Source organism: Odontesthes bonariensis, chromosome 2 (genome assembly GCF_027942865.1).
Source record: "Odontesthes bonariensis isolate fOdoBon6 chromosome 2, fOdoBon6.hap1, whole genome shotgun sequence".
NCBI lineage: Eukaryota > Metazoa > Chordata > Actinopteri > Atheriniformes > Atherinopsidae > Odontesthes > Odontesthes bonariensis.
In genome coordinates, this window is record NC_134507.1 from 5,049,379 (window position 1) to 5,068,062 (window position 18,684).

Here is an 18,684-nt window from a genome sequence, read left to right on the forward strand (position 1 = left end):
AGATCAGAAAGTAGGTCAGCTACAGGAAGGAAGCTCTAACCCTTTGGCTGACTTCCTCTCAGTATTAGCAAGTAGAGTGGTTGTCCTTTAATTGGAAGGTTGTTGGTTCCATCCTCAACTTCCCAAATCTACATGTAGAAGTATCTATAAGCAAGTTATTGAATCCCGCATTGCTCAACAACGTGTTGTACACTTCTAAGTCGCTTCGGATAAAAGAGTCTGGCAAAAGAATGTGATCTAATGCAATATATAACTTGGACAGTAATTTACTTGATCCTTGAGAAAAATAATTATTGTGTTAGTCAGACCAAAACTGGACTTTTAAATTGCATGTAAACTTGTAAGTTTGACCAAAATCGAAGCTCTCAAAACCAGACAAATACACTCAAATTAGGTTAGGTGGGTTGAATCACTCCTGTGTGTTTATGTTCAATTCGACTCAAATGGGTTGGGTACTATGCATATGCTGTACTGTTCCCATCCAGTATACAAAGGCAAAGATTTTCACAAGGGACAGCATGCACTTTGTAACAGTGGAGTGTATATTAATAAAGCGCAGTTCCCAATAGAGCTGCTCTCATTCACATAAATGCATATTTATAATAATACAATAATAATAATAGTCACTTTACACTTTACAAGCATTTTTTTTCACCACACTTGCAGTTACTTGTAGCATTTTTAGTATTGTCTTTGTTGTCCCAGCTGTTCTTTGTTGTTGCTGTTTGTTTGCACTGAAAACGTCTTGAGAAACGTTATTTCATTGCACTGTGTACTGTGTATATGGCTGGAATGACAATAAACCCTCTTGAATCTTGAATTTTTTTCTGTTTCTTTTACTACACAGCTAAGCATGTCAAAATTAGAAATTGAACAGCAGCCGATCGGAACTACATATCAACTTGTGAGCATTTCCAGATTGTCTGCTCGCACTAATTAAATCAAACCCTAAAGAATCAGTGGAGATGCCGGGGATTGAACCCGGGACCTCATACATGCAAAGCATGCGCTCTACCACTGAGCTACATCCCCTCCCGTAAACCTGAGATTGAGCTGCTAAACAGCGATTTACTGTTGATCGAAAAACAACATGGCAAACTGAAACTCTTGTCACACTGGTGGCATAGAGGTTCAACCTGCATTTATGGATGTTACAGCAGTCTGTGTCAGCTGGAAATAATCTCTGAAAGTATTCCCGAGACGTTGCAGTGATCTCCATAACAGAATCATGCCTGTGGTGCCCGAGGGCACGGAGATCACAAGCATCCAATATTAATTTCCAGCTGTGTTCTTTGCACAGAGTCAGATTCCCTTAATGTTTTGATGACATTATGTACTGTTGATAATGGAATATTCAAAGTTTTTGCTATTTTGTGTTGAGAAGCAATATTCTGAAATTGCACTACAACTTTTTAGACGCATGTCTTTGCAGTTTGCTGAGCCTCTGCTCATCTTTCTGAGAGACTCTGCCTCTCTAAGGTGCTTTTTTTTTAATGCCCAATCATGTAACAGACCTGTTGCCAATTAAACTAATTAGTTTCAACGTGTTCCTCCAGCTGTTTCTTTTAGGCGCCACTTTCTTTTCCAGCATTTTGTTGCCCTCGTCCCAGCTTCTTTGAGATTTGCTGTTGCCAGGTAACATTTTTCATGAAACACAAGATATGTTTTAGGAGATTTGCATATCATTGCATTATGTTTTTATGTCTACTTTTCACAGCATCTTAATCACCTGAAAAACATACATAGAATACACTTTTACATGCACTATTTTGTGTTGGAAAATCCCCTTTATTGACATCCTAGGCTAACTACAAGCTCGTTGAGAGACCACTTTGAGTAAAAACACCTCTTTTGACAGGTTTTTTATTTCTTTGACAATTTATGGCTGTCATCGGTGACCTTTCTGTTCCTCTGATTGAGAAAGACCAGCACATAAACTTGCACCAGTCTGTGCAGTAGGCAGCTGTACAGAACGGTCTGATTTGGATGTAAGGGGAGACGTCATCTTTATTCATGTGATCAAACCGCCTCGCTATTAGTGGTTGTTCCCGGAGATAACATGTAATGGCTAAGCTAAGGTGTGTTTTGGATCAATAGGATTACTGTAATTGGCCAGCTCGATTGCAGAGGCGGAATGGTCTGGATATCACGGTTGAACACACTATGACCTAACACATGATGGAGTTAAACACATAGAGCAGACCGCGTGCACGGCTGCAAATTGAATTTGGGAGAAGAGGAAAACAAAACAGCCTGTAATCTACTTTAAAACACAAACAGGGTTATGCATGTGTGTGTGAGAGAGTCTGTGAAGCAGAACAGCTGGGTTGTAGGGGGGGGGGGGACTCTTGTCATACACCAACAACTCTAGCTCTCTCACCACTCAACAACACACGCACAAACATAACCTCACAGGCCCAGTCCAGTATTTAACCATAGTGTTTACTATTATCAGATAGGCCTGTAATCCGATCTGAGAGATCTTTGACAGACGAGGAGGAGATAGAAGGAGGTGGATAGTGGGGTCATGGTCAGGAGAAAGAAGGTGAGGGGACTGTGAGTGTTTTTGTGTGTTTGGTTCAATTGGGCGGTGGCTGTAATTGCTACCTATAGAGCCCCCCCGGGGTAACCTCATGATATATGCAGTAAACGGGTGTTGCTGGTGAGCTTGAGGGTGTTTCTGTAAATAGACGCAAAACAATGAGAACTAAACCTCTTGACTGCAAGGCTCTAGGTGAAAAAAGAGCTGCTTATTGAAAAACTCTATGCTGGAAGTCTTTGGAAGATCCAAAGGGACCACCTTCTTTGTTGGTACCCGTGTTGTATATGAACGCTCATGTTCCAGGTGTCTTTTCCGATGTAATTGGAAACAGACACTTGAGTAATGAATCATATAAACAGAGTTTCACAGCTTAACATCTTACAGGCCTAAGAGGAGTTGAGCCTGTTATCTGGTATCAACAACAAAGGCTAAAACCTGCATCTTGTTACCATTCAACAAATAAATAAATAAATTCCAACGATTTTACAATCGGAAAACATCTTTTTGGTTTTATTTTATCTTTTTATACTTGATGTAATACACAGGTATCTGTGCTGTTTACTCATGTCTTAAACATTTAAGGTCATTGGCGCACCTTATGTGTTCACATCATATTGATTTGACTATAACTGTGAGCAGCTGACAATTAAAAAACATTAGTCAGATGTGTGGTGATGCTAGGGATTTCTGACTTTACCTCCCTCTTTGTGAAAAGACCTAAGCCTGAGCAAACATTGACATAATGGCTTCTAAGCCTTCTTTGCCGGTAATCATGCCTTAATAAAATACAATATAAATGTCTATGCAAAGGTTGTAATCCATTTTAATCCAACACACTTTTTTGTTAAATTTGTGACAACAATCTATTAGTTTAGCTGTTCGTTCTGTGTGCACACTGTGATGATCTGTGTGTTTGTGCAGCCTTTCAGCCCCACCTCACACTACTCAACACAACCAGCAGTGAGTTTTTATTCTTGTCATATACAGTTTTCAACAAACAAAAGCTGTTTAAAAGGAATTTTTAATGCAGTTACACCTACTAAAACAAGTTTATTAAAGATTTTTCTATTGCATGAAGCAGTGGAAGCAGTTTCTGATAATCACCCGTTTCTATACTTTTTGACTGGACTGCAGACATCAACCCCCACACAGCAGGACATAAAATAAGCTTCCAGCTGTCATGACAACAGATACAGAGACAAATTGAATCTGTGAGTTGTTGCTTTAAGTTTAAGAATCTCTATGTGAGATGTTACAGTTTGTAGATGCATGTTTCTGTGCTGCCCTGACTGCAGCGTCCTCAGTTAAAATGAGCATTTACACATCTACTGAAGAGTCATTTGACATGGGACTGAATACACTGCAAAAAATAGGGGTCTTCAAACAAGATAAAAACACTAAAACTAAGGGAAAACTTACTCAAAACAAGTGAAAAAATCTGTCCATGCAGCAAGATAATTTGACTCGGCAAGATTTCTTAAATTAAGATTGTTGGAGTCTTGTTTCTAGATTGAACAAAGGCAGTTTTGTGAACAAACATTTGTCTTATATGCTTAAAATCAAAGGAATAAAGTGTGTTTTCAGATATTTTCTGTGTGACTCTTGAATCAAGCATGTTGAGTTTGTTATTGAATCTTAAAACAAGATTTATTTTGATGAGACTTTGGAGGAGAAACGTAATACATCTTATTTTAAGTGTTAATCGTCTCATTTTATGATTCCCTGCCTGTTTGAGACAAAAAAGGAAAGTTTTGCTTGATATAAGATTATACTGTTAAGTTGAAGACTTTAAAGAAGAAATTAATTCTTAAAACAAGAAAAAAATATCTAGCACTTCTAAATGTAAGGTTTTTTTTCTTGGTAAGAACCAAATAATTTGCAGTGTACTGATGAAAAATGAAACACATTGCTCTTATGTGTCAAATATTAGCAGGTTCTCTTTTTTTTTTTTTTACCAGTGTATATTGGGTGATGGACTTGGGACGTGGAACGTCACCTCTCTGCTGGGGAAGGAGCCTGAGCTGGTGCGCGAGGCTGAGCGGTTCCGGCTAGATATAGTCGGACTCACCTCGACGCATGGCTTGGGCTCCGGAACCAGCCTCCTCGAGAGGGGTTGGACTCTCTTCCACTCTGGAGTTGCCCGCGGTGAGAGGCGTAAAGCAGGTGTAGGCATACTTATTGCCCCCCGGCTGTGCGCCTGTACATTGGGGTTCACCCCGGTAGACGAGAGGGTAGCCTCCCTCCGCCTTAGGGTGGGGGGACGGGTCCTGACTGTTGTTTGTGCTTATGCACCGAACGGCAGTTCAGAGTACCCACCCTTTTTGGAGTCCCTGGAGGAGGCACTAGAGAGTGCTCCTCCGGGAGACTCCCTCGTCCTGCTGGGGGACTTCAATGCTCACGTGGGCAATGACAGTGAGACCTGGAGGGGCGTGATTGGGAGGAACGGCCCCCCCGATCTGAATCAGAGTGGTGTTTTGTTGTTGGACTTCTGTGCTCGTCACGGATTGTCCATAACGAACACCATGTTCAGGCATAAGGGTGTCCATATGTGCACTTGGCACCAGGACACCCTAGGCCGCAGCTCGATGATCGACTTTGTAGTCGTATCATCGGACTTGCGGCCGTATGTCCTGGACACTCGGGTGAAGAGAGGGGCGGAGCTGTCAACTGATCACCACCTGGTGGTGAGTTGGCTCCGCTGGTGGGGGAGGAAGCCGGTCAGACCTGGCAGGCCCAAACGTATTGTGAGGGTCTGCTGGGAACGGCTGGCGGAATCCCCTGTAAGGAGGAGTTTCAACTCCCACCTCCGGCAGAGCTTCAACCATGTCCCGGGGGAGGTGGGGGACATTGAGCCCGAATGGGCCATGTTCCGTGCCTCCATTGTTGAGGCGGCCGACCGGAGCTGTGGCCGCAAGGTGGTCGGTGCCTGTCGTGGCGGCAATCCCCGAACCCGCTGGTGGACCCCAGTGGTGAGGGAGGCCGTCAAGCTGAAGAAGGAGTCCTATCGGGCCTTTTTGGCCAGTGGGACTCTGGAAGCAGCTGATGGGTACCGACAGGCCAAGCGGAACGCAGCCTCGGCGGTTGCTGAGGCAAAAACTCGGGCTTGGGAGGAGTTCGGGGAGGCCATGGAGAACGATTTCCGGATGGCCTCGAGGAGATTCTGGTCCACCATCCGGCGGCTCAGGGGGGGGAAGCGGTGCACCGTCAAGACCGTGTATGGTGAGGGCGGGGCTCTGCTGACTTCAACTAGGGACGTCGTGAGTCGGTGGGGGGAGTACTTCGAGGGCCTCCTCAATCCTACCGACACGCCTTCCGATGAGGAAGCAGAGTTGGGGAGCTCGGACGTGGGACCTCCCATTTCTGGGGCTGAGGTTGCCGAGGTGGTCAAAAAACTCCTCGGTGGCAAGGCCCCGGGGGTGGATGAGGTCCGTCCTGAGTTCCTCAAGGCTCTGGATGTTGTGGGGCTGTCTTGGTTGACACGCCTCTGCAGCATCGCGTGGACATCGGGGGCAGTGCCTCTGGACTGGCAGATCGGGGTGGTGGTCCCCCTCTTTAAAAAGGGGGACCGGAGGGTGTGTTCCAACTATAGGGGGATCACACTCCTCAGCCTCCCTGGTAAGGTCTTTTCGGGGGTACTGGAGAGGAGGATCCGCCGGATAGTCGAATCTCGGATTCAGGAGGTGCAGTGTGGTTTTCGTCCTGGCCGTGGAACAGTGGACCAGCTCTATACCCTCCGCAGGATCCTGGAGGGAGCATGGGAGTTCGCCCAACCTGTCTACATGTGTTTTGTGGACTTGGAGAAGGCGTTCGACCGTGTCCCTCGGGGATTCTTGTGGGGGGTGCTCCGGGAGTATGGAGTGCCGGACTCCTTGATATGGGCTGTTCGGTCCCTGTATGACCGGTGTCAGAGTCTGGTCCGCATTGCCGGCAGTAAGTCGGACATGTTTCCTGTGAGGGTTGGACTCCGTCAGGGCTGCCCTTTGTCACCGATTCTGTTCATAATTTTTATGGACAGAATTTCTAGGCGCAGCCAGGGCGTCGAGGGGGTCCGGTTTGGCGACCTCAGAATCGGGTCTCTGCTTTTTGCGGACGATTTGGTTCTGTTGGCGTCGTCAGGCCGAGACCTTCAGCTCTCACTGGAGCGGTTCGCAGCCGAGTGTGAAGCGGCTGGGATGACCATCAGCACCTCCAAATCTGAGACCATGGTCTTCGGCCGGAAAAGGGTGGAATGCTCTCTCCGGGTCGGGAATGAGATCCTTCCCCAAGTGGAGGAGTTCAAGTATCTCGGGGTCTTGTTCACGAGTGAGGGACGAATGGAACAGGAGATTGACAGACGGATTGGTGCGGCGTCTGCAGTGATGCGGGCTCTGCACCGGCCCGTCGTGGTGAAGAAGGAGCTGAGCCAGAAGGCGAAGCTCTCGATTTACCGGTCAATCTATGTTCCTACCCTCACCTATGGTCACGAGCTGTGGGTAGTGACCGAAAGAACGAGATCGCGAATACAAGCGGCCGAAATGAGTTTCCTCCGCAGGGTGTCTGGGCTCTCCCTTAGAGATAGGGTGAGAAGCTCGGTCATCCGGGAGGGGCTCGGAGTAGAACCGCTGCTCCTCCGCATCGAGAGGAGTCAGATGAGGTGGCTCGGGCATCTGGTGAGAATGCCTCCTGGACGCCTCCCCGGTGAGGTGTTCCGGGCCCGTCCCACTGGGAGGAGGCCCCGGGGAAGACCCAGGACACGTTGGAGAGACTATGTCTCTCGGCTGGCCTGGGAACGCCTCGGGGTCCCCCCAGAAGAGCTGGAGGAAGTGGCCGGGGACAGGGACGTCTGGGTCTCTTTGCTCAAGCTGCTGCCCCCGCGACCCGATCCCCGGACCAGCGGAAGATAATGGATGGATGGATGGATGGATATATTGGGTGATGGACTGATATAGATACTAGTATATTACTCATTAGTTTTTAAGCCCCAAATCTGTCATTTGGCTTTTTTCTTCATTTTGAAAACAGAGGTGACAAGTGGTCAAAGAATGGATCAAACTGAGAACCAAAGAACATTACTTACTTTCATTAGTGGCCATTGGACTCACCTGTCATTCAAAGCAGGGTCAGGTCATCCTATAAACTTTTTGTTATTAAAACGGTTTGGTTATTGAAGCCCAAGAGAAGTTTCCAAAACATGAAATAGTTTTTTGGGTGACTGGGGAAATGAAAAGGATTTTTAAAGTGCCACCGCCCAGAACAGTTTCAGAGCAATTGTGAGGGGAAGTTGGAACCTCTCCTTACTTTGATTCTTCCAGATCATCAACTCTCCTGTACCAGCAGGAATATCCTGATGGGATTGTAATGTTATTGGATCTGATGCAGTTCATGGAGGTCAGAAACTGGCATATCCTGGAGCTCAACCCAGTGCATGGCCGAGTATAAAAACACAGAAAGGAAGTCATGAAATATAGCTGAATCTCTACAATTTGATCCACAGACATGCTGCGTTTTCTTTACAGTTGCCTGTATTCATTCAATATGCACACTATCAGCTTTAATTTGTGGGTATTCACATCTAAATTGCAGGACAGTTTAGGAATTAATGCTCTTTCCTTAACAGTACCCTGTTCAGGGTTTAGATTTAAGTGGATAATTGACTCAAAAGCTGTTTCATGGACAGGTGGGAACTGCTCCTTAATTTCTCATTCGTCAGTCAAGCACATAAAAAAAGATATGGAGTTAATTCCGAATCTGACTAAACTTTCTACTCCAAACATGTGGTCAAAGAAGATCTCAGTGGAAAAGAAAAAGACCATCCTGAGGCTTCAAACAGCTCATATTTATCTGAGAAAACAGCAGGAAGTTTAGGAATGGCCAAATTAACGCCCTGAAACTATTATAAGGAAGGCATGTAATTATCCTAGTGTACAATAAAGCCTGCAGGTCAAAAGAACCTATGATTGTTGTGATTGAAAGGAATGTATGTCTAGCAAAGTGTTCCGTGTCTTGTAGGGATGATGCTTCAGAGGATCCTGTTTTGGGTCATATTTGAAGGTATGAACAAACAACCTATGCAGTCATTTGGTTTGGAAGAAATGTTGCATTTTACATGAAATGGCAAGTACTTCCTTTTTTTAAAAATTGTTTTATTTATTTACTTTTTTGTTACATTTTCTCAATGTTTTCAATCACCGTGTCACTGCCCTCTACATTGTTGGTGAAGACTTTTGAATAGGTTTTTTCTAAATTCAATTGTGTTAGACATTTCTTAACTTTCTCACTGATGTTGGTTAAAAAAACAATCAAACTTAAATAGTTTTCTCACTGCCTTAATTGATAAAATACGCATACTTGGCTCTCCAACAGTACAGTGGAAATAATTAGGTTTATTAAAATAGACAGCATGAAAGCCAAATGGTTACAGTAGCTAAAAAGGTAATGTACTGTATAAGTTGCTGCCCTTTGTCTTTGGTTTCTCAGCTCTCCGCTCTTAGACCCCAGTTGGTTTCCTCTGACCCATCACCTCCTCCCAAAGGGTCCCACAATACAGTACCGGTGCCAGGGGAAGTGTAGTTTAGGTTCATTGTGTTTCCAGCATGCCACATCCACAATGGCATGAAAGACGTCTTGCAGGGTGAGACGGGCGAGGGAGGAAACCGAAGCAGCTGGAGTGCGGTCAGCCGAGCAGTTTTCCATTGCAAAAAGAAAAATGTTTCACTTTTGTCTCGCTGTATCTTAACAATAACAACAAGAGCTTTCTCACAATGCTTTTCCTCTATCCCAAGTCTCTCGTATTCACAGAAAGATGTTGCCGTTACTGGTTTTCATCGGGCCATTCAGAGTTGGTCCTTGGTTTCTGCTCACGTCACAATGATTTGGTCTCTTCCTGGTATTTGTAGAGCTCTATGAGAAGCAGAGCGGAATCTGGAATACAAGAACTCAGAGTGAGCTGACGTTTCCTTGGGTTAGGTCGTTGCTGCACAGTTATAAAAACACCACTAATATCGCTAATCAGCTAAATGACTCCAGAGTTATCAGTCAGATGTGGATTTGACTTTTTTCTAGTAGAGATATAAAAAAAAATGCAACAATATCATGGACTGAAAGTTTGAATGAGAAATGTGACACATTCTGAACTAAGAACCGGAAAAAATAGTGATACTTCCCACCATTGACAACTGAATAAGAATAGTTAATTAAAAAAAAAAGAAAAGAAAAAACTAAAACGTGCCAATACCTCTTATTTTTTTTTTTTTTTAGCTTTGAGTGACATTTAAGGTGACAGCACATTGTTTTAACACTGCTAACAAGCCAGAAAACATGGAAAAACATGCCACAGGCCCTTTTAAGTGTCATTAGGAATGTGTGCAGGACAGTTTAGCTCGTCTTTGGACGAGAACAAAATAGACCTGACTGTAGATATAATTCAGATTAGCGTGACGAATTTAAACATTTCAGAAGATTCGGACACTGAAAGCACGAAGCACACCCACTAGTTTAAAACATAAATGCTTACATTTGATGTAAACGGATTCCCTTGTCGATTGTAATGGTATGAATCCAAATGTGGCACCTTTGTATTAAACATTAAATGAGAAAACATTTTTCTGTTGATGACATTAAAGTCTGGTCTTTTGGAGACAAGTTGAATGGCAAACAAGTTTTATAAGGTCAGAGAAGGCTGACTGTTGTTTTTGAGGTTTGATTGATTAAGGCAAATCACAGCAGAGGGTGTTATTATGGGTAAATGCGTCATTCTCTTTGCCCCGGCCGCAGGCCTGCTCATGTCTTTGACAATCAGTTAGTCACCGGTAATGTCAGTTATGTTCATGTGATGTGACAGTTATGCACTCGCAGTTAGGGCTGGGGTAAAACAGAGGTGAGAGTATACAACATTGCTCGGATCAGAAATTTCACTCTGGAGGAAGTGAAAATCTTAAATGCGGTATGTTTCTTGTTACAACCGTCATTGTTTAATTGTTTACTAGCTGGCTAACAGCGAGACTTTTCAAGCAGGGTAGGAGCTCACCCAGATACTTTCTGGATAAACATCTGAATGAATGTGAACAAAACTATCTGGGTCACACTTTAGTACTCGTGAAAATAATTTGAATAACATTTAAACTGCGTAACTTGGATCGAGGATGGGGAGCAGCTATAAAAAAGTAAAACTTTATTACATCAACAATCAAAAGTCAAAATTACTCCCTTAATGAATTAAAAAAGAAAAAAAACACATGTTATATCCCATTCTGTACGACCTACAAAGTCCAGCCTTTTAATTGATTGTAAATGGTACAAATAAAAGCTTTGTTAGCTTTTTTTGTTCACTATCTTGATTTGAAAGCAAGATTCGAAGACCGTCCGTTTGGATTTAGGATTTCACTCCCAACACCTGTTACTATGTCTTTGGCATCACTGTATGTTTAGTAGGAAAAGTTGAAAACAACATATACCAAGTGTCTGCAGAATTTAGATGTTTAACCTCCTGCAATCACTGATCTTTTAAGGTCAGAGGTAACTTGCTTGACCCCCCCTCCCCAGTTCTCTCTGTGCAGCGAGTCCCAACAGTTGTAAAGGGAGAATTGATGATTGATGGGCAGGCAGGAGTGAGCTCCACGTCACCATCAAGTTAGCAAAAATGCAGACACCCAGACGTACACACATATTGCATGCACTCGCAGGCACATGCAGATTTATAGTCCTGGTCCTGGAGGCATGAGTTACTTGCTGTCTCCTCTAAGACGTAGCCACTCACCCAGAAAATAATGACCCTTGGAGAAGCAGTCAATCACAGCTGCCCAAAGAACATTTAGCCCGGAAAGCTTTGAATTTATGAGAGGACTCATTATCTGCGTTTCCCGACACAAGGACCCAGAGAAGACTCATGTGTTACACAGAGAAGGCATGTTATTTTAATTCTGGGGCAGATTCTTATATTTAATGCGCAGTTCAGAGCACGGTGTCTTGCTAATGGAGATTTGCTTTAACCTGATTCTTAAATGAACACTCATGTTGCGACTGGCACTTCTTGCCACCAGGCCAACCTGTCGATTTACCGGTTGCTGCTTTACTCCCAATATACAGTACACTGAAAAAAACAACTCATAAGATATACTTAAAAAACCCTTTGTAAGTATTTGCACTCAAATGATTGAAGTAATATTTAATGCTGAAATATCAAGTAAATTTTACTTACCATAAAACATAACAGTTTTGAAGATATTAAGTAACATTTACTTAATTATATCTAAGTTTTTATGTAAGTTATATTTATTTAAACAAATTAAGTAAAGTCTACTTGTTTTTCATAGGCAGGAACATCATTTTACTCAAAATTTTAAGTAAATTTTATATATCTGTAGTATTTGCTGTTATGAAATAACTTAGTAGATTTTAACGATACACTTTCAGAGTAAAGTTTATGTAGTATTTCTAGGTTTATGTGCATACAACTATTAAACATTTAAATTGTATGAGGAAACCTAAGTAAAACTTACTCTTCCCCCAAAATTCATGTATTACGTAAATAAAATGTTTAATTTTACTTAAGAAGCTCTAGTTCTTACTGAATCTTAAAAATACAGGTTAGAAATTATGACAGCTACTTTAATAGAGTTTACTTCACCAAAAAGTCACTTTTTTCAGTGTATGTAACTAAGGTTCGTGCAGTGCAGCCACCTGTAGCAAGCATTTAATCCTGTCCACTCAATTACTGTTCTCAGGTTACTGCTGTAAACAAATGGGATTATTTTCTCGTCCTTGAACAGAATGTTTAGGACAACATTAAACCACTTTAATGCAACAAAGGAAACTGAAAAGCACACAGTTTGCACATCTGATTATCGTAAGATTCCACTTTCCTCATCTTTTATGATAAAATGCCTCAGAGGCAGTGGTGTGTCACGCTTGCCAAAATAAATCTGCACCAGTTGTTGTGGATCATCCGCCTATCTAATCAAGAACAAATCCAGTCAAGTATAAATTATTCATGCTTAGAGCAGGCTGAGTCTTGTTTAGCCTCACCTACAGCAGGCTCTGCTAGTTCCTTCATGGAAACTGGGATTCCCTTTCTGATCTTTTGGTAGTTCACAGTATTTGGAGATGGGCCTTTTGTAGACATTCAGATATCACAGTCATATGTTGGAAATAGCCTAGATGTGGTTGTCTAGATGTTGATTAATGTTAGTTTAAGCTTGTTTTAAGCTACCTTGAGGCCATCAGAGATGCGAAGAAAGTCCAACAATTGTGTTGATAGTAGGACAGCCAGTGTTCTGTTTAGGACAACAAAAATCTATGTCATGTTTACTGTGGCATACCCAATAATTAATTTTGATTGAGGTGGTTTCAGAGCTGGTTCAGAGCCAGTTCTTTGAGTTTTTACAGTCAAAGAACCATGTATTTCACAACTATGGTGACCAACCACACACATGCAAAACGTTGGTGGCATTAATGTTGGTGCCATGTCGAAAAACCAAGAAGAAAATGAGTGTTAACACCACATACATAACTGGTGCTGGAAGAGAGTTTTACAGTGATGCAGAGACGTGGCTCTGAGGTGGCTCTCTAGCTCATGGAAAAGCAAACCAGTCCTTAGAAGCTTCTGAAGATGCACCTGCTCTGAAATGGCACTAGCTCCAGCACAGTGTCAGCATGTTGTCAAATTGATCGAAAGGGGTAAGAGCATAGTCCTCACATAGTTATTTAGAAACAAATGCAAAGGAGTAAGCTGTGGTGGTTTGAATATGTGATTAGGATGCCTCCTGGTTGCCTCCTTTTTGAGGTTTCCGTGGCATGTCCAATCGGTAGGAGACCCCAGGGTAGAGGGGGTTGAGGGATCTCGTATCCCTTCTGGCCAGGGAACATCTTGGAGGATGACATCCCTTTGAGAGGCTGGAGAATGTCAGGATGTCTGGGTTTCCCTTCTGGACCTGTTACATGACAGACCAACCTCATGCAAGTCAAAGATACTAGATGGATGGATGTGCCAAAAACAGTTTCCGACGAATGATCAACTATATGTTAAATTGATATGATGAATATTAGTGTGAACTCATATAAGCATAATTTGTTTCAGCATTACCTCATTTGCTGAAAAAAAACGAGATTCTGTCGTTCTGTCAAAAAACGACAGAATCTCAAGTATTAATGAATAATGGTGATAGGTGGTTGCAGGTTGGAGACTGTGACTGTGCATGTGGAGCCCCAGTTTGCCAATGACGACAGGATCTGTCAGTGGTTACCAAACCCAGAAGGCGATAGAATCAGTCGGTGTTGGCTGAGTCAGGAATGACACAGCCAGTTGATCAGACCAGTCTCTGTTTGGAAGAGGGGGGCAGAGGGGGGTGGTGTGAGCACTTGTCAGCAGCTTATCCTCTGCATTTCCATAAACTAAGCCTCTTGCATCATCACCCTCATCATCTTCATCAGTGTGTGGATTCATTAGTGAGTGGCATGGAAGTGTTGTGTTTGTAAGGTCTTGGTTGCTGTTTCACACTTCATGTGTTCACGTACATGTCTCTGGGATTATTTGTGTGCCTACACATGTGTTTTCTGCTCTTGCTTTGACACAGTGAGTGCTTCTAGTTGTGACTCTGTGTATGTGTGTCGGTGGTATGGCTGAAGGCCCGGCTGTGAGAAGCAACACGATGACATCAGAGGACAAACTGTACTAATAACAAAGTTCGTTTCCACGTAAACGCATGGCCACTTTGGCCCCGTGTCCTCGGTGTCGGCCCTTCATCTCTAATCAACAACATCATCCTTGCCTTCTAGCCATGTCCAATTATGTCGTCCGACTAGTCTTGATCTCCAATTTGACAGCAAACTATCCATTTCAATCTTGCTTCCTCTTGTTTGTCTTCTATTTCTTGTCCTTTTGCCCTCATTTCTTTTCACTTGCCCTTTTTCTCTCTCCTTTTTCCATCCCTGCCTGTCTGTTTCTCTCTTTCTCTTCCTTTTTCTTCTTCAGAACTGCTGGTGATGGCTGTTTTTCTTGGCAGCTGAAGAGGCGTGATGGTGGTTTGTTCCCAGTGACACTGCAAATTTCCCCCTCTTTTTCTCCCTCCTCTCATCCTCCCTTCTTTTTTTCTGACAGTCTATTCTTGGCCGATGACACTGTGTCTTCAGCAGCTTATAGGCGTTGCTCCCCCAAGGCGTTGCACTAATTGTTATTCCATTTCCCCAGCGCAACATCACCACATCTGAATGTGTAACAGATTGTGTGCGTGCAAACATTTCTTTTAAATCTGATTGCATTCAATCTTATTTGTATATTTGCACAAAAGTGTGCTTGTACATCGTTTTTGCATGCATATTTGGTGTGTCATTTTTGTATATTTATGCACATTTTGCACTTATCGCCTAACCATCTCTTGATGTAAGACAGCCTTTTGCATGGCTGCCAGTGTTCCACAGCAAGCAGCCTAAGCGTTATGTAATCTAACTTTTTTGTATCGATGCTGCACATGTCTGTGTGTGTTTCGGTGTGTGTAGTTGTGTGTGGGTGGGTGACATGGTGAACAATCCATCTTCAGGGCATCTGCTCTCCATTATGTTTTAATGGATGTCAGATAAGAACATGACAAACGGATGCAGAATGCCTGAGAGACGCCTCAGAGGGAGCTCGAGACTCAAGGAGGACCTGTTAGCTTTTCTACTTTTCCATCCCTCCTTTCTACTCTTCCTGCCAGAGGCCTGAAAACCAGAGCCATATCGTTTTTGACGATAATTTTTGTGATTTGTGTTGGCTCTGCTACGGTGCCAGATGGGTGGGATCAGCCACATACTGTGAGTGCCAAAACTATTAGACAATCATTTGAGGGTATTCAAGTCAGTTTGTTGAACTTTTCTGTGGTTGGCAACTTGACTTAACACTATTTGTCTTGTTTAAATGGTGTGAACCCCACCGAACCTGCTGGTACACCAAGCAGGATAGAATAAATGTTAAAAAATGATCCAACCCAAGGACTTTTACTCTTTCTGTCTGTTCCCATTCATATCACACTTTTTTTCCTCCTACCTTTCGCTACATTTTACGTCGATCTAATAACTTATGGCATAATTTCAGTAAAAAGGATGCTTTCATTATACATCTAAAGCAGATGGACAAACCCACAATTGGTAACTTTTATACTGAAACAATACTGGATGTTATTCACCAATGGGTTCGGTTTAGTCACTGATCAAGTGTTAAACACAAGTTTCATATCTAATTTTATAGAAGACCACCGAACAAAATGTCTGCGGCAGTCAAAACTACGAATATAGTTTAAAATGAGTAAGAAATGTTGACCTGTAAGTGAAGCAAAACTATACTGTAACAGTTTGCAACCATATTATATTGGGTTGTTTCCATCCTTAGGTACTGAATAGAGTCTACTGAGGATTATGTTGGCTAATTTTGAATAAATAGTGTAGTCAACATGTTCTCATTCAAAAGCTGTTCACATCAGTTTTGCACAGAGCACGCTTTTACCTTTATGATGTGCAAGGAATTGTTCTAAAGCTTCATATTGCCAGTTACCCTTCTGCACCAGCTGTGGCAACAGTAAATAGCGACACAAAAGCTGTATTATGTAGTGGTGGATTATCATCAAGTAAGACAGATGACAGAAAGAGGGGAGGAAGAATACTGATGTTTGACTTCAAAGGAAGGGACCAAGTCCAATCCAGTCCACTCAAACACTTCTGCTTTTCACTTCCTTTTTTCTCTCTGTTATGACTTCATTTACTCTACAACTCTACTGTTTCATAAGTATTTTGTAATAAAATAATATAGTATTTTTGGCGTTGAAATACACAATGAAATACATTTTATTGGGGAAAGCTTTACCGATATTTTTCTCGTTGCCATGGCGAGGCATCCCACGACTGTCACATTACCACTTCAGGTAACCCTGCTTGTCCAAAAGTGATGCATTTAAACCGATGCAGCTGGCTACTGATGAAACGCCAGTTTTTGGAAAGTTTGTAAGAGCACTTTTTTGGAGTTAAATATTTAAATCAACAACTGTGTCTTTAAGAACAAAATATGTTTTTGATGTGTGATTCAAAACATAACTGAACAGAACCAGCTGCTCTGTCTGCCAGATCAAGACTGTCAAAAAACTGAGCAAATCTTGTACTCGCAAGACAAGTACAACCAGAAATCAGATCTGATGACCTGTGTGGCCTAATGGTGTTATATACGATCTGCACCTCACTAATGGGTGAGCCAAATTACTTTTTAAGTAATTCAGTCGGTTGGAGTTCAAGTGTTACAAATTCAGGGGTGATATAAGAAAATTATGGGGTTCTTAGTAAAAATGAACAAAATGTTAAGAAGGATATGGTATCTCTGATCTGCATGCAAAGCTTAATGAATGCAAATACCAGACATGTTTGATGCAGACATGGCTCTAGAGAAAAAAATGAATTTGTTATAAATGAATTTGATAAAAACTACTTCCAGGTACTTTAGACAAAATATCTAAACTTTATCAAAAGTAGGTTCCTCGGCCTTGAGTAATCAATAACATGTTGCATCATCCGCTTGTTTTTTTTTTTTTTTATCAGGTTTGCCTAAGGCTCAATACTGAGTCAGACTGAACCCAGTAATGACCTTTAATGAACTCCATAGGTCAGAGAAGCAGGAAACTACCCAAGAACTGATGCTATAAATTGGCACTTACAGAAAACTATTCATGCACTGCACATGATATCACTGTCACAGGACTTCCCAAGGCATTGTGGGATATAGTTTTCACAGTTTAAGTCCAGTAGTACGAGATTTGCCTCTAGCCGTGGCTCTGACAGAACAGATAAACATCCTTCCTTATACTTTGCATTTTTCCCCTTGTGTTCTTCATTTCCCTTCCTGGATAACCTTTCATTTTTCCAGATGGTCTTTTCACACTCCATTCATTCTGCTTGGACAGCAGGAAATCAAACCTATAAGGGAGACTGGGACATGAATGTGTCCCTCTTGGGTGCGGATCCACCCATTGGAAGTGAAACTGAACTCCAAGTTCTCTGGGATCTTCCAAGCTAGTGCTGTCAAAGCGGACACCAAGCCAACAAAATGAGTTACAGCGTAGTTGAGCTTGATTTAAAAGCCTTTTGCTCTGCTGCTGTGCTCACATTTTCTTCTATTTCTTTTTCCCCCTCTAATGCTGTTACTTTAGTTTAATCAGTCATTTTAATCTGCTTCTGGCTGCACTGGCGCTTGGTTAAGCATAAGGTATTTTTATCGGTTGTACATGGTGTTATATTGCAACCATGAAGTCTTGTCAGAAATTAAATTTTTTTCTTTGTACCCTCTCTCCTTTACCTCCAATCCACCCCAAACCGAACCACAGTCTGGTTCTCGTTGCCGCTCTCTGTTGGAGTGCCAGTATGTGTCACAAGCTCCCTGCAGTCTCTTGAAATAAAGACAGTATCGCACATGACTTTAACCAACTGCTGGTCCTCAAACCATCTTCCTCTGAAACAAATCAGGTGCACTGGTTGGACTCTTGTCCTGTCTGAAGAACCCTCTTGGAGACCATCAGAGTTGGGCTCTGGAAACAGCACTGTTTATGACTGCTGAATGTTTGAAATCCAACACTGGTTGCAGGGAGCCCACAGGTCCTCGTGGCTCCGCACAGACAGGGAGATGTTACAGCTGAAGCCAGTTCTGCTTGACCTGGCTGACACTTGGAATAGAATGCGCGAGTGAAACTGAAACTGACGCTTTATTTGATCTCGGTTTTATTTTGACTGGAAAAAGCAGCACAGAAAATTTCACATGCTCAAGCAATGAGCTTTACAAATATATGTTTGACGCAGACAAGACTTGCTCCAGACTTGCCCTTTATTGCAACAGAGGGAACTAACCCTCTCAAAGCAGGGTCGCCACAGGGCCTGCCAAATATGGCTTCTTACCGTTTGACTTGAGCTGGACATGCTTGTTGGTAGGTGTTAAGCCGAAAAAGCTTTTCTCCAGACCCATACGAAAAGCAGGACTTTTTTTTGGGACTCTAGTCCTTGAATCTGAATGGGCGTGTACTCAATTCTACTTTTGTCTGAGTGACCCCAGTGTTTTAGCACTGATTGCAAAAGTTGTCACAGGTCTGAACCTGTGCAACCAGAACAGATTACATGTCCAAATGTGTGTGTGCGTGTTAAGTTGAAGTTTAGGTGAAGGT

General features: G+C 42.6%; 1 non-coding gene across 1 annotated transcript; it reads right to left on the reverse strand.

The window, feature by feature from the left end:
* Positions 1–960: 960 nt before the first annotated feature.
* On the reverse strand, positions 961–1,032 carry trnaa-ugc (transfer RNA alanine (anticodon UGC)). Its single transcript has one exon. It is a non-coding gene; the product is annotated as a tRNA-Ala (tRNA).
* Between the last annotated feature and the right edge of the window lie 17,652 nt (positions 1,033–18,684).